Genomic DNA, 15,076 nt, shown 5'->3' with positions numbered 1-15,076 from the left:
CTTTAATCCCACAGTCTTATGAACTATCTACTAATATGAGTGAGCAAAGAATGAATCAAGTATTGATTTTGGCACGATGTAATTTTGCCAATAAAATAACATGTCAGCATAATGGCACATCATTCATTCTAACTTCAACTTTCTAGCAAAATAATAAAGGTCATTGTTAAAAAAAATTATGTGAGGTATTTAACCTATATCAGATTACTACTTGTCTTGCGAAGGGAAGGAGAAAAATTTAGAACACCAAATCTTACAAAAATGAATCTTGAAAACTATCTTTACATGTATTTGGAAAAATAAAATACTACTGAAAATTAAAACAAAACAAAACATGTGTTTCACAAGCCTGGAATGAGCAGGGATAGATGAAGAGTCACAATTTGAATCCAGTTTCTGTTTCGAAATTCAGCATTCTTTCCATACACAAATATAGCTCCTTTGAAGCAAATGACACAAAACATTTTCCTCTGGATTTGTGAAAAGTCTCAGCAAGTTTATGTCATTCAGAGTCACCACATAACCGCAATGCCCTTTGCCTCTTTTGTTTACATGGGAATCACGAACAGAGAGCAGCTTTCTACTCCTAGCCATCTAATTTCTCTAAGCCACTGCCATTGATTCTTTTGTAAGTTTATTTATTCAAAACAACAGCACAAACAATTCTTTTTTCTTGGGTCAGCAGCTTAGTGAATTAACATCAATCATCAAAGGAGACAGGGCTGAAAGGGAGATGGAAGCCCATTTTCTCAGAGATTGATTTTTAAAACCAAAACACAGAGGCATAAGGAAGAGAGAGCATTTACCATCAAAAAGGTTGAAACTGAAAGGCCCTGCTGAAAATGGGGCACAAGCAGTAGGGACCAGTAGGGACAAGGTCCCTTAAGATCCTAAATAAGGAAAATGCTGGTAAATACCATTTAAAAACAAAATTAAGACAGACTTCATAGCTATAGGCTGGGATAAGTTTTTTGAGCACAATAGTCTTAGCAGTTAGTGGAAACAAGGGGGTGGGCAGCAAGGGTGTTTGAAAAAGGAAGAGACAAAGGGAAAAGGAAGTGGATCAATGTTGATGTTTATTACAATGATTTTCTAATGGCTTTCTCTATTCCCTTTGCCTACTTTAATGTATTTAATGTGTGAAAAGTTCATCAGAGGCCACAGTGATTAGGCCCTTAAATGTATTTAAGTAAACAATCTCAGCAGGTTTCAGAGGCGATTTGTTCCATAGGTCCTAACACAATTATTCTTCCAAAGGCCAGATTTGCTTCTGACTAGGAATTCGGCTCAATTATTTTTCCTTGCAGCATGGAGGTAAAAAGTTCTTGCTTGAAAATGAAGTCAGAAGGGTCAGTATTCCTGAGACTGCTCTAAGAATTGCAAGAAGTAATTGGTTTGTGTCCATTTTACATCCTGTCATGTCAGGGGAATGTGTTTCCTTCCTATAGCTTTTCTGGAGATTTATGTAAGGTGAGGAAAATATTAGGCCAAGCACATGCGAACTACTGGCTTCACAATTTCAATAGAATGCCTTATATTCTTTACTATGAAAGTTTAAAAATGTTTGCTTTTATATTGAATGAATTTTAAGAGAAATGCTACCATTTTAGGCAAAGGAATACAAGAAACACATGACAAACTCAAATCAAAAAATTGCTATTCATGAGTGAACTGGATGGAAGAATGGAGATGGGAAATGGAACTAAGCCTTGATTACATTTACAATAAATTTAACTCAGCTATTCAATCAAAAACACAATCTTCCCATATGAGAAATTACTGGGATTATACACTGATACCATTAATTGGGAGCATCCTTTGATATTCATCCATTGATGAGTTAGGTCAGGGATCACTCCTAAAAAGATCATATCATACAAATCATAATAAGCGCATTAGATTTAAACAATAACAGAATGGGGGGAAAAACCTAAATTCAACAAAGTGTGTCAGAGATATAAAAGAATATGATCAATGAGTGAAATAAAAAACTGGCACAAGGACCAGGAAAACAAAAAGAGTGAGATAAGCTGGAGAAGGATGAGCTGGAAATAAAAAATAAAGGTCTTAGAAGAAGGCAAAGAAGAATAGAAGAGAGGAGAAGATAGTAGCATCTGCAATGTATGGTAGAGCTAAATTAGATCCTTGGAAAAGGCTGCCTATCTAAAGCCAGAAAGACTTTCAAAGACGAAATGAAAAGGTGAGACAAACTCAAGCTTCAAGTGCCAAAGCCAAACCAAAAAGAGATTAAATTTTGTATTTTTACCTGGCAGTGAGGTAATATGATTTTGTGATCCCCTGATTTCAGGAGGGACTTCTGTTCTAACAATATGTCAGGAAACCCTAAATCTTCTAGTTTTTGAATCTGCCTCAAGGACTTCCCACATTCCCAATCTAAAAATAACAATATGTCTGATTTGAATAAGACCACTTCTCAATTCATTGCTGACTGGAAGAAACTCCTGAGAGAATAGTAATAATGTGGTCAATGAGAACCAAATTCCTTCCTACTTATGAGCCAAATTATTAGCATAACAATGCTAAAAAGCTGGATAAATGTTTCTCCTTGCTTCTGTTTCTCTGACGAATTCCCTTAGAATTCAAGCCTGCTTTTATAATGGCATTAAAATTACTTTTAATAAACTTTGCCCCTTGACTAGAAGATGGGTTCAAGCTTGCAAATTCTTTTGAGATACCTTGTGATACTGGTCTGGAACCCCAAACTTTTGGGGTCCCCCTTCCCAACCTCAACAGTTATAAAGATACCTCAGATCATCCAGCAGAAAAAAGAAGGGAACTCCTAAACTTGGGGGAAAGGGAGGGGACTGTAGTTGTTAGTGTGATGATTAAGCTCATGACCTCTGAGAAAACAAAATAATTTCCAAATAAAATATTACCTTGAGAGATCAGTTCCTTTAATAAAGGGGTCAGCATGGGGGAAACAGTTGGGAGTAAATTGCATTAAATTATTTCCTTGTGAGCGAACACACAGTGTAATAAGCTGTGAAGAGGGTAATTCAGTACTTACACTGTTTTGCAAGCAAAGTGAGAAATTGAGAATTACTGAACCTTGCTTAAGTTCCCAGCCAAATGAGTGTGTTTCAAGTGGTTAACTAAGATTTTCCCCATTTTTTAGTATTAGGTTTAGGTGGGAACTAATGTAGCCTATCTAGGATGCTTCCAAATGATATAGCAAGCTTGCTCTCAATGGGATTAGATCTAACCAAAAGGAGGGTCTATTTGAGTTTACAGCCCACTACTGTACTATTAGAGAAGACCTAGGTATAGCTTATCTGCATAATTCAATAAATAAGGGAGTAAATAAAGCTTTGTTCAAAGCAGCAAATGAAACTTTGATAAACAATTATACTACATTTTAACCAGAAAGCACCATTAACCATATTACAACAGGACATTCAACAAGTAATCTATTTCACTAAAAGAGTTGCCTTTCACATAATATGTTTCTCAACCAATGAAGTTAAAATGAACAAAATACAATCATTAAGAGTAATAAGAATAAATGAAACCTCTTTCTCTAATACTATTTGGGAAAAGTGAAAGAAAATTAACCGAAGGAAAAAACAATAGGGAAAGAATGAGAAAGAAAGAATCTGGAAAATAGGAAGAAAGAATAAGAAGGATGAAAACTTGGACTAAAGAAAGCTTTTGAAAATGCATTTATAGCTTTTAATTCAGATCACTGGTGTCATACTTAACTATTCATTCTTGATCACCCAATCTTCCCTAATCAGTTGCCTCATCTAGTAACTTTTTCTAGCACAACAATTCTTAAAGACATCTTTTTTTTTTTTCTACTTATGCAGCCACCATCCTAGTTTAGGCCCTCATCATTTTGCACCTGAACTGTTCTAATGACCTTCTAATTACCCTCCTTCTCCCATGCACTCCAATCCATTCTTCAAACAGCTGCTAAAGTAATTTTTACTAAAGCACACTTTTTTCTAAAGTACCAATAAGCTACTTAGCCTAAAAATTTTGCATGCCTGACTATCACCTCTAGAATCAAATATAAAGACTGGAATTTAAAGTTTTTTAACTTTATTTTTAATATAAGGCATGGCTCTTTGGAAGACAATAGTAGAGTGACGAATACAGAATTATATGTAGGTAATAGAAAAAACAAGAAAAAAACAATAAACTTAAAAGAAAAACTCTTTACATCATGCCCCTTCTTATCTTTCTATTCTTTCTTACATATTATCTCTTCTATGAACTTTATAGCCCAATCATACTCAAAATGATTTGTTTTTCTCTCTTCTTTTCCACTGGTTGTCCCCCATACCTAGAATGTTTCCCTCTTCACCTCCACTGGTTAGGATCTTTCCTTCTTATTAGATTTAGCCTAGTCAGCCTCATCACTTCCTGCTGGAGGTCTGTCTTATTCCCCTGGCTACTTGTGCCTTCTCCCTACTTTCTATATACCCTACATAAATCTGATAAGCACAGATTTATGTGTCTGTTGTCTCTCTAATTAGAATGTAAGCTCCTTGAGAATGTACTTTGTATTCCCAGGATTCAGCACAATGCCTGGTACAAAATTAAGTGCTAAATAAATGCCAATAATAAAATGATTTAGTAACTATGTAAAGTCTACTGCCAGGAAGCAGAATTCTACTTTAATTACTAAGAATACTAATTTGTACAAGAACGGAAACTGAAATTTTATTTTTTCTTTCTTAGAGGAAGAAGTGCTTAAAATAACAGTAATAAGGGTCATAGAATTTAGATCTTGAAGAGCCCTTAGAAATCTAGTACCACTAGAGAGTGGTACATTCTTCAGATGAGGGAAATGTGATCATAGTAGGGAAGTGAGTCACTAAGAAGGCATATGTGATAAGAAGAACTAGAATTCTAAATCAGGTGCTCTGATTCTAAATCCAATATTATTTCCATGATATTACATGATCTCCTTTAGTAATCCTATGGCACTCTGCAAATACAAAATATTTTGCTCAGTTCTAAAGCTTTCTATTTTAAGAAAAGATAAGCTAATTTAAGAAAGGGCGGTAATGATGCGGGTTATTCCTCTCTGATTCCCAATCCCTCATAGATGATGCATTATCAATCCAGGAAGCTAGGACCTTTGATTCACAAATTCTGGTCCCTTTGAATTCCAATAGAAGATCCAGCCTGTCCCAGCCCCCACCCCAATCTGAGCCAACTTGGGCTGTCCCAGCCCCCATTCTAATGATTTGCTCAGGTTTCCCAACCTTCACCAAGCAAACTCTAGCCCCCACTGGAACCCAGCGAGGAGTCAACTTGGGACTCCACCCACAGGCCCCTTTAACTGAATCTCTCATTATAAAAGAGTCAAGCTGGAGCCCTCTCTTTGCAGACGTTCCCAACATGCCAGCCTTACGCCTGGCATGCCAGGGATCTCTGTCTGCTAAAATCTTGTTTCCAGTGCCCTCTTATCTCTACCTTCACCTATTTCCTTTACTAGACTTTAACCTTACTTCCAAACCCATAATAAACCTCTTTTATCGATCTAAGTTTTCGGGTCTGTAAATTCCTTTACAGGGGACTCTCATGCTGTTACTAGACCTCATTTAATTCCATATCCTTGCACGCAATCCAATGGGGTTACAGGGGAGCTCTATTTGACTCCCTGTACCCCAAACCTGCCACTAGACCTCAATTAAATCCTAATTTCATTTAGGTACCCCATATCTAGACCTCATCAGTAAGGATGATGAAGGACAACAACAACAAAAAAAAATCTCAAAAGAGAAATTTTTTACACTCCATCTGTTTTCTAGGTCAATTGTTTTTGATAGTGAACATCTTGCATTTTCTTACACTCTTACCCTCCCCCCTTTTTTTGATTTTGCTTTAATATTTCATGGAGTCATTGCTTTCTGTTTGGCCCATTAAGAGGAAACCTTCCAAACCTTCCTTAAAGCAGTTCAACAATGGAACAAGGAGAAACTTGAAGAAGGTAGACCAACCAGAGGGCTATTGCAATATTCCAGGCATGAGGACATGAGGGCCTGAAGCAAAGTAGTAGTAAAACAAATAAGAAAGGGGTGTGTATCAAAGAGATCTTAAGAAGATAGAAATGATAGGGCTTGACTGGATGTTGGGAAATGGAGGATGTGGTGAGCTCAGGTGACTGGAAGGATAAATGCCTACAACAGCGATAAGGAAATCACAATAATAAATTAGAATTTGGACATATTGAATTTAGTTTATACCACTGAGATTCTCTGGACACATGGAATATTATATATGAAACTGAAAAAAATACAAAAAGTAAACTGACAGCTCTTGACAGGGATAATCACATTTGTCTCTTTTGTCACTATCTAGAGTACTGGAGTAGAGAACTCAATTCCACCTGATATCAGGGTCATAATGATCATGTGTGAATATTTGATAATCGAATGCAGAACTGACATGAAACCTATAGGGCCAAAATATCTTTCTATACTGCCAAATAATGAAAAAAGTACATGTACTCTAATAAAACGCTGTTATATATTTTATTTGTCTTTAGCTTAGACAGCTCCTTCACTGTATGCTAAAGATAACATTTAGAGTTCTTTTGGACACCAGTGCATATTAGAAGAAATGTTTCTAGTATTTAATTGGAATAAAATATACATGTAAAGGTCCACTGTGTTGAAATGGTTTTCAGAAGCAAGGTGCTCAAAAACTAACTCCATTCATTTCATATTTCCTACCTTCAGAAGTGGACAAACAATGCATTTACTAATAAGGGGCTGAAACCTTTTAAAAACTTCTAGTTGCCCAGACTGCTAATTTGAGGTCAAGAGGATCTTTTGGTAATGGGATTGTATATTTTCCCTCTCCCAGTCTCATTACATTCATATGCCAAATACTAAGCACTATGTTAAGCATTGTAATTCTTCCTTTATTAGATTCAGGTATATAAATGGCATCCTAGGGAGCCCTGCAAATTTTGATCATTATTTCTGCAGTCGAGTTGTGTTCCTCTTCCTGCTGAGAAGATGATCACTGAGTTTTCCAACACCCCCATGGGACCCATTATTTATTATATTGCATTTTATAGTGTGGAGTAAATAAATAGCATTAAAGTGCTAAATTCATTCACGAAGATGAACTGTATTCATATACTCAGAGTTCCTTATACCAAGCTTTGTGTTGCTAATAGTCTCCAAGAGAGAGAGAGAGAGAGAGAGAGAGAGAGAGAGAGAGAGAGAGAGAGAGAAACATTCATTGTAATATTGTGGCAATAAAGCAAGACAGTTTGGGTTAATGGGCACTGACATTAGAAGTTACATGCCATTGGCAGAACACCTAAGCTGACATATACAGTGAAGCATCTGTAGATCATTTGGGAATTAATCATCTCTATGCAACAGGGCTGCAAAAAATTCACATCTTAAAAGAAAACAATTAGTATATTAAGGGAATACAAAATGCACTGCTTGAGGAATCCACTACCCTATCTTCTCATATCATGCCTTAATTACTGTATGTTTTGTCTTAATCAGTTTGTCTCAGGTTGAAAGCCCATTGGGCAGGGACTGTGTGTCTTATGTTTATCTTCTGTAATATGTGTAATTCACTGTCACTTTCATCTGTGCTTTCAGGGATTTTATGAAGTTGCTTATGGTTATGAATTTGCCTCCAGTGGTTAGCAAAAGTTTCCCCAGTGCTTGGATTGCATTTTAGGCATCCCTAGAGATTTTGCTTTTGTCTGCTTCCACAAGAGCTTTAAATCATTGAAGGCAGTTTGGTGATTTGGTATTGATGTCTTAGTTGATTTTAGAGAGGTTTAGATCTTCCCCCTCCCATTATCTTACTGCTCAGCAGAAACTCTCAAAAGTCTGGGTCTCAAACTACCTTAAGGTATTAAAAGTGCAGAACCTAGAGTCAGGATGACCTTAATCAACAAACATTAATTAAGCTCCTATTATGTTCCAAGCAATGTACAAAGTGCTGAGGATTCAAAGAAAGGCAAAAGACAGTCCCATTCTTCAAAGCGTATATGATCTAATGGAGAAGATGACAAGCAAACAAATATACACAGAGCAAGCAACAAATTCTGTAAAGAAGAATAATTAAAGAAGTGGCACTGGAATTAAGAGGGCTTTGAAAGACCTCCTTTACAAGGTAAGGTTTTAGTTGGGACTTACAGGGAAGTAAGTAGATAGCTAGAAGAGGTTAAGTGCTCTAAGGATGGGGAGGAGGGGGAGAAGCCCAGGTTCAAATTCAACCTATGGCACTTACTAGCTTTGTGATCCTCTGGGAGCTGCTTAACCTGTGCTTCAGTTTTCTTATCAGAGAGTATCAGCACCCACCTCCCAAGGCTACTGTGAGGACCAATGAGATGCCATTTGTAAAGTGCTTTGCAAACACACTGAATAAATGCACACTCATATTATCAGCTATTATTTTTCTACCATGAAGGATGAAGGAAAGGAGAGAAGGGAGGGAGGGAAAGAAGGGAGGGAAGGAAAGGAAGATAAAGAGGGAAGGAAAGGAAGGAAGGGAGGGAAGGGAGTTAGGAAGGAAGTTAGGAAGGGAGGGAAAGAAGTTACGAAGGAAGGAAGGAAGGAAGGAAGGAAGGAAGGAAGGAAGGAAAGAGAGAAGAGGTATCAAGAAGAATGAAGAGGGGAAGAGGCAAAGACAATGACAGCTATATAACTCTGGGAATACCTCTTCCCCTCTATTTCACCAATGGTGAGCTATCTAGAAACTCTTCCCCTAAAAAGCTATTCATAGGATGGCAGATTTAGAACTAGGAAACCAGAGGGGCCTCAGGGTCCAGGTCCTCCCTTATTAAAAAAGAAACCTCAAGAAGCCTCTGGAGGTGTTGCTGAGGGTAGAGAAGCAGGAAGTACCCAAGATGATCCAATGCACAGGTCTCTGACAACACTCTAAAAGCATACTCTATTCCATTCTATTAAATAGACCTATTTTTCAGCCTGTTTCAAAAAATGAAAGGAACAGATTCCTTCAGGAACAGGTTCCTGAAACCCAACTCCTCCCAAGAAAGAAAAGCCATGGCTCCTTGCCTCCCCCCATCTGACTTGCTCACTTTGCAGCACCTTCAGGCCCTCTCTTCCCCACCAACTGTAAAGTGCTCTAAATTCTTCTGCTTAGCTCAGTACACTCAGATGCAAATTCCAGCCCACAAGATTGCAAAGTTCTGATCAGGGCAGAGGTCTCACAAATATGGCTTGCCTTGCTTTATTTCAGAGAACTAGAATCAATATAGAGAGCCTGGATGATAACAAGTGAAGCCTCCTCACCCTTGTTTTCAACTAAATTCTCTCGTATACAGTCAAAAATCCCATCTTTGGTTCTCTGTCTCTATCTCTTGAAATCCTGGCCCAGACTTAAGGAAGGCAGAAAAGAGCTCATATTTACATAGTTATCATAAAGTTTCTTCTATCTTCTAGGTGACTCTTTATCAGATTCAGAGTCATTAGCTTTTCATACAAGCTAGGACTTTAATCTTCAAATTAAGAGTTCTTTTCATACTTATAGCTATATCTCCTATTAACATTTCTTCTTGGAAATTCCTTAGCTGCCATTATTAATTTGTGAGTATGATATTTGAAAATAACTTCTTGAAATTTTTGTAGTGAAGGAAACCAACAGAATTAACTGACTCTCCAGACTTCTGTCATTTATGTTAGTCCCTTTTCTCATCATTTCTTGATGTTGAGTTTTGAACCCTTGAGTTTAAACTTTTGGAAGATAGTTGTCCTATAGTGAGCCTTATGGGGGGACAATAGCAGCTATTATGTACACTGTACATAAAGTATTCTTTTTAAAAAAATTTTTTATGAAAGCTAAAAAGCTTTCAAAACATAAGCATGGATATTTTTGAACACTGACTCTTGCAAAAGTTTGTGTTCCAAATTTCCCCTCTTTCTCCCCACCCCTTCCCCTAGATGGCAAGTAATCCAATATATTTTAATCAAGTGCAATTCTTCTATACATATTTCTACAATTATCATGCTGTATGAGAAAAATCATATGAAAAAGGGAAAAAAAATGAAAAAGAAAACAAAATGCAAGCAAACAACAACAAAAAAGGGGAAAATACTATGTTGTGATCCACACTCAGTTCCCATAGTCCTCTCTCTCTCGATGCAGATGGCTCTCATCACAAGACCATTGGAACTGGCAAAAGTATTCTTTTTTTTTTTTTTTTTAAGGATTGTGAAATTTAGATACAAAAAATAAGAGATATGTTAAAATATAAAAAATTTTTACAAAGCATTTTTCACAAAGCAATATTGTTTTATATGATTCCATTTTATAAAATTTTAGATTGTAAAGCTAACAATTCACATTCACACAAAAGTGTTAGTTAGCTTAAACTTTTTGAGAAATTCTGAAAATGGCAGAGAATGGTTGAAAATGCAGATCATCATCATTACCAACACCATCATCATCATCATCATCATCACAATCAATATTAATAATAATAATCAAATTATCCATGGTACATAATGTAGCGTTGTTAGCTTTAATAGCTGCTATGGTCTGGAGAGAGTCAGTTAATTCTGTTGGTTTCCTTCACTACAAAAATTTCAAGAAGTTATTTTCAAATATCATACTCACAAATTAATAATGGCAGCTAAGGAATTTCCAAGAAGAAGAAAAGTTAATAGGAGATATAGCTATGATAAGTATGAAAAGAACTCTGGATTTGAAGATTAAAGTCCTAGGTTTAAGTCCTAGTTCTGACTTTTACTATCTTTTTAAACTTGGTCAAGTCACTTAATCTTACTGTTTCAATTTCCTCATCCAGACAATGAATCATTCATACTAAAAACATAATAAAAGAATAAGGTTTATAGGGGATACACATTGTAAAACATGATATGAAAGCAATATGTTATTATAATTAAAATTACATAATTTTATGATCTCATTGAGGTATAAAAAATCCTAGTTTGTGATCTTGATATTACCACTTGTTTCTGATACTTCATTTTCTATTTCTATAAAAAAGCAGTAAGCAAACATTAGCAACTACACATTGCGGGGGTGGGAGGATGGTCAGGATTTTCCCCCTGAGGTCTGTTTTGGGATGCGGTGATATGGCTTTATGATTTCATCAATATAGAGATTTCCTGGCATGGAATTTCTGACAACAATGTAGTTGGAATAATTTCTCAGCAACTTAGAAAATCATTCCATCTTTGTAAAAGGTCTAAATGTTTTTGCTCCTATTAATATTAGAGATAAATGTAGTAAGCAAATAAGAATAGGATAAAAACATAAGGTCACAATATTCCACAAAATGTCCACCAACTTCACTTATAACATGGCAATCAATTCATACACCAGTCACCCCAATACATTCCAGTGAAAAATCATTGCCTCCAACCTAAAACACTAAAACAAATTTATAAATGTTAATAAAAATTTTAAAAGGTCAGGTCACTACTTCCTGCAACATATGTCAGGGGGAACCTAATACATTTCAGAATCAGGTCATTGGTGGGACAGCTATGACATTAAAGAATAGAGAAAATAGAATTCTTCTCTTCTAAAATTAGTTAACCAGCACATATGTCTGTTTTTCCCCTTGACTGCCTGGTGTGGAGAAAGCACTGTAACAGGGGAAATTTATTGTAACATACCACTAAATCAATATGGCAGAGCACTCCACTTTATATAGGACTATAAAAGTGAAGCATGTGGGGTAAGTTGAATGAAATGAATTAGCACTGAAAATAAGAGCAAATGGATTAAAAAAAAAAGAAATAGGTTTTTAGAATATGAATTTTGCTGACTGGAAGGGAAAACTGAAGCCTTGAAATTGGCTTTAACAACATAGGGCCCCTTTCCTTCTGAAGCTACAATTAGACTTGGGCTGGTGTGTGTTTGGTTTTTTAATGTTTTAAAACCAGTACAAGACTGAAAAGCAACAGTTAGTTTTCTGGCCAGGCTATCAGAATCTAGTTTATAATAATAGCAATATAACTGGCCTAATAGAAATGGAATATGGCACAATTTTATTTTGAATCAAATGAGGATGTTATTTTTGTCAATCATCCAGGAGAATTCACGATCCAGAAGGCAATGTGTTGCTAAAGAGGATTTGTGGGAAATCATGTCTTCTGAGTAGCTAAGAAGCAAATACTAAAAAATGCAATATGCATAAGTCACATTGACATTCGGAACAGGTACCCCAAAACACCAGCCTGCCTTAAATTATTACATAGTTTGAGGTGTACGTGTTTGGAAATCCCAAAAGCCAAAACAGAATCTCAGATTTTCAAGGTAGTTGGGAACTGGAAAGCCTCTTAGAAATCTTATAGTCTAATTCACTGATTATATAGATGAGAAAACTAAGACCCAGGTTCCCTTAACTTATGACTTTTTTCTGTGGCAGACTCTGGGGCTTGAACCCTAGTTTCCTTGGCCCTAGGTTAGCGCTACTTTTTATTGGTTATATCTCAATACATACTATTATAATCTTCGCACCTTTTTACAAAGGGAATTCAAATTTCAATGGCAAAGTCAGTCATTGAACTTAATCCTTTGATCTATAAAATAGCCTATTAATAGCACTTTATTTTATTTAGGAGACAAATGGGATTAAGTGATTCACCAGAGTAACACAGCTAGTATTAAATGTTTGAGGCCAGATTTGAACTAAGGTCCTCCTGACTTCAGGGGCAGTACTCTATTTACTGAGCCATCTAGCTGGCCTAATCACGCACTAATAAGAAACTGAATACAGTTTTGTTATTGTGTAGGTCTGAAACTGAGGTAGGTGCTTTCTGAAGTAATAGACAATGCAACTGAGTCCTGAATTGACAAGATTACAGTCCTGAGCTGTCATATTTTCTTTAGTATGAACTTGAACCTCACATAGCTCTCCCATATATAAAGTTATCAAAACCTTTCCTGGTAAACGATTGGCAGCAAAGCTTGCCAGTGCTCGCTCTTATACAAAATGCTGCCTCTAATTAGTTGTACAGCTTTGTACAAGTTCCACAAGGTTGTTAATGACTTAGTTTTATGATCTAAAGAATGGGAATGATAATAATATAATATACAACTCCCCATACTTCACAGCACTGCTTGTAACAGCAAAGTACTTTTGGAAGCCCCAAAGTATTATAGAAATGTAAATTCTAATAGTTATTGTTGCTGTTGTTACTGTTACATGAACAGATGACTAGACAAATCAAGGAAAAGGACTAATATGAAAGGAAAAAGAAAAATGTAAATTACAGAATCAAAAGTTCTAATTAGCTATTTGAACATCTAAGAATTTGGGTTACTACATTCTAGTTTTGTTTTGTTTTTTCCTTTGCTTTAACACAAACAATAGCTGAATGTCTCCCTGGGAGTGATATTTTGCATAATATTATCTAATTATGAAAAATACACACTTCTATGTTTTTGCAATTGTAAGGAGATTTGATGATTACAAGGTTATGATTTTTTTAAGAGGCTTTAAAAAATGTTAATAATTCAAGGAAGAACACAGGCCTCCAATATGTTTCAATAGCCAGCTACTGATGTACCATTTCCCCTAGTTTTAGCTTACTTATTATTAATATTATTTACTTACATAGTTTCATCAAAACAGACCTAGAAGAACAAACATTCTAGGTTGCCTCTATGTTTCTTAACATACAATATTTCTTCATAACTTAAGGTCTAATTCCTGAAACCTTCCCCTGCCTCTGTTCTCTTCAGCAAAGAATTCACTGCCCATAGCAGAGAATGTTCTAGAATATACTAGGCTGGAGGGTTCATCAGTCTTAACGATGCTTTATGTTGCTCCCATAAACCAAGAGCATTTTTTCTAATGTGTGGGATGTAGCAGACCCTTACCCAAAATGACTACTTGGAGATCACTCAAAATAGAAAGCAGAAAGGTCGTTTATTATACCTCCAGAGACCCGAGATAAGGGAGAAAGAAAGCTCCCAGCAGGAGGGCTAAAGAAGTAGTAGAGATACACATGTTTTATACAAGAAATTACATCACAAGAAAGAGAGCACTGAGAAGGGGAGGGGGAGGCATCTAATTGGTTGTTGCTTTCTGGAGAGATTGGAATGGAAGGTTTCTGTTTCCCTGAAATCACCTGATTTCTAGGAAACAGAAAATCAGGCCTTCAGGCTTCAGATATAGCTGGCCAAGGCTCAAGTACATATGGGCCTACACATATTAAACAGGTCATAGGGGAAACACAGAAATAATGAAAATAAAATACAGAAAAAGAATTCACATATTCCTGTAAGTTCTTCACTTTATGTCTTTATTCCACACATTAATATCAAACAGGGCTTAAAGAATTTGGAATATTATATCAGTTTCAAAAGATATTTTCAAATTCCAGCTTGACCAATAGCAGCATAACCTTCATCTAATCTGAGCCTGGAGCTTGCTCCTGCCTCCTCTCTACCAGCTAGCTTCCATGGCTTCCTTCAAGTCTCAGTTACAGTCCTACAGGAAGCTTTTTCCACTTTCCCTCGATATCAGTTCCTTCTTTCTCTTGACTATTTCCTGTTTATCTTGTATAAATTGTTTACCCCATTAGACTATGACCTCGTTGAGAAGTGGGATCTTTTTTTTGTCTTTGTATCACCAATACTTAGCATAATGCCTGACACAGAGTAGATTAAAAGCCAAAAAACTAGTTAACTGAATCATCTTTAAAATGGGGATAATAATACTTGCACTACTAAGTGCTACTGTTTGGTTGGAGAAATTAAATGAATACATTTTGTATATGTTCAACAAGTTTGTTTTTTTTTTTTTTTAAATTCACCTGTGGATCCTGGTATAGGAAACTCTCAGTGTGAAAAAAAGAAAAAAAATTCTACTATACAAATTAGCAATCAGCTAATAATTTAAAAGTCTTCAAGAATTGCCCAGAGCACTAAATCATTCTGTGATTTTCTTTTTGTCCCATCACCACATGTGTCAAGATCAGAACTTGGTTTTAGATCTTCCTGACCTTCAACCTTCAAGACATGCTTTTTATTCATTATGGCATATACTATCTTACCCATAACAAGCTATTAATAGTTTAACGGGATTTTATGACACACCTACCTTCCTACAGTTTACCACAAT

The 15,076-nt window shown here is 36.0% G+C and overlaps 1 protein-coding gene across 2 annotated transcripts in view; it reads right to left on the bottom strand.

The window, feature by feature from the left end:
• EXOC4 (exocyst complex component 4) overlaps positions 1-15,076 on the bottom strand; it is a 913,849-nt gene that overhangs the window by 423,520 nt on the left and 475,253 nt on the right. The gene's annotated exons all lie outside the window — the stretch shown is intronic.

Source organism: Sarcophilus harrisii, chromosome 5, assembly GCF_902635505.1.
Source record: "Sarcophilus harrisii chromosome 5, mSarHar1.11, whole genome shotgun sequence".
In the NCBI taxonomy this organism is placed as follows: Eukaryota; Metazoa; Chordata; class Mammalia; order Dasyuromorphia; family Dasyuridae; genus Sarcophilus; species Sarcophilus harrisii.
Note: the sequence above shows the minus strand (reverse complement) of the source record. Positions and strands in the feature narration are given on the sequence as shown.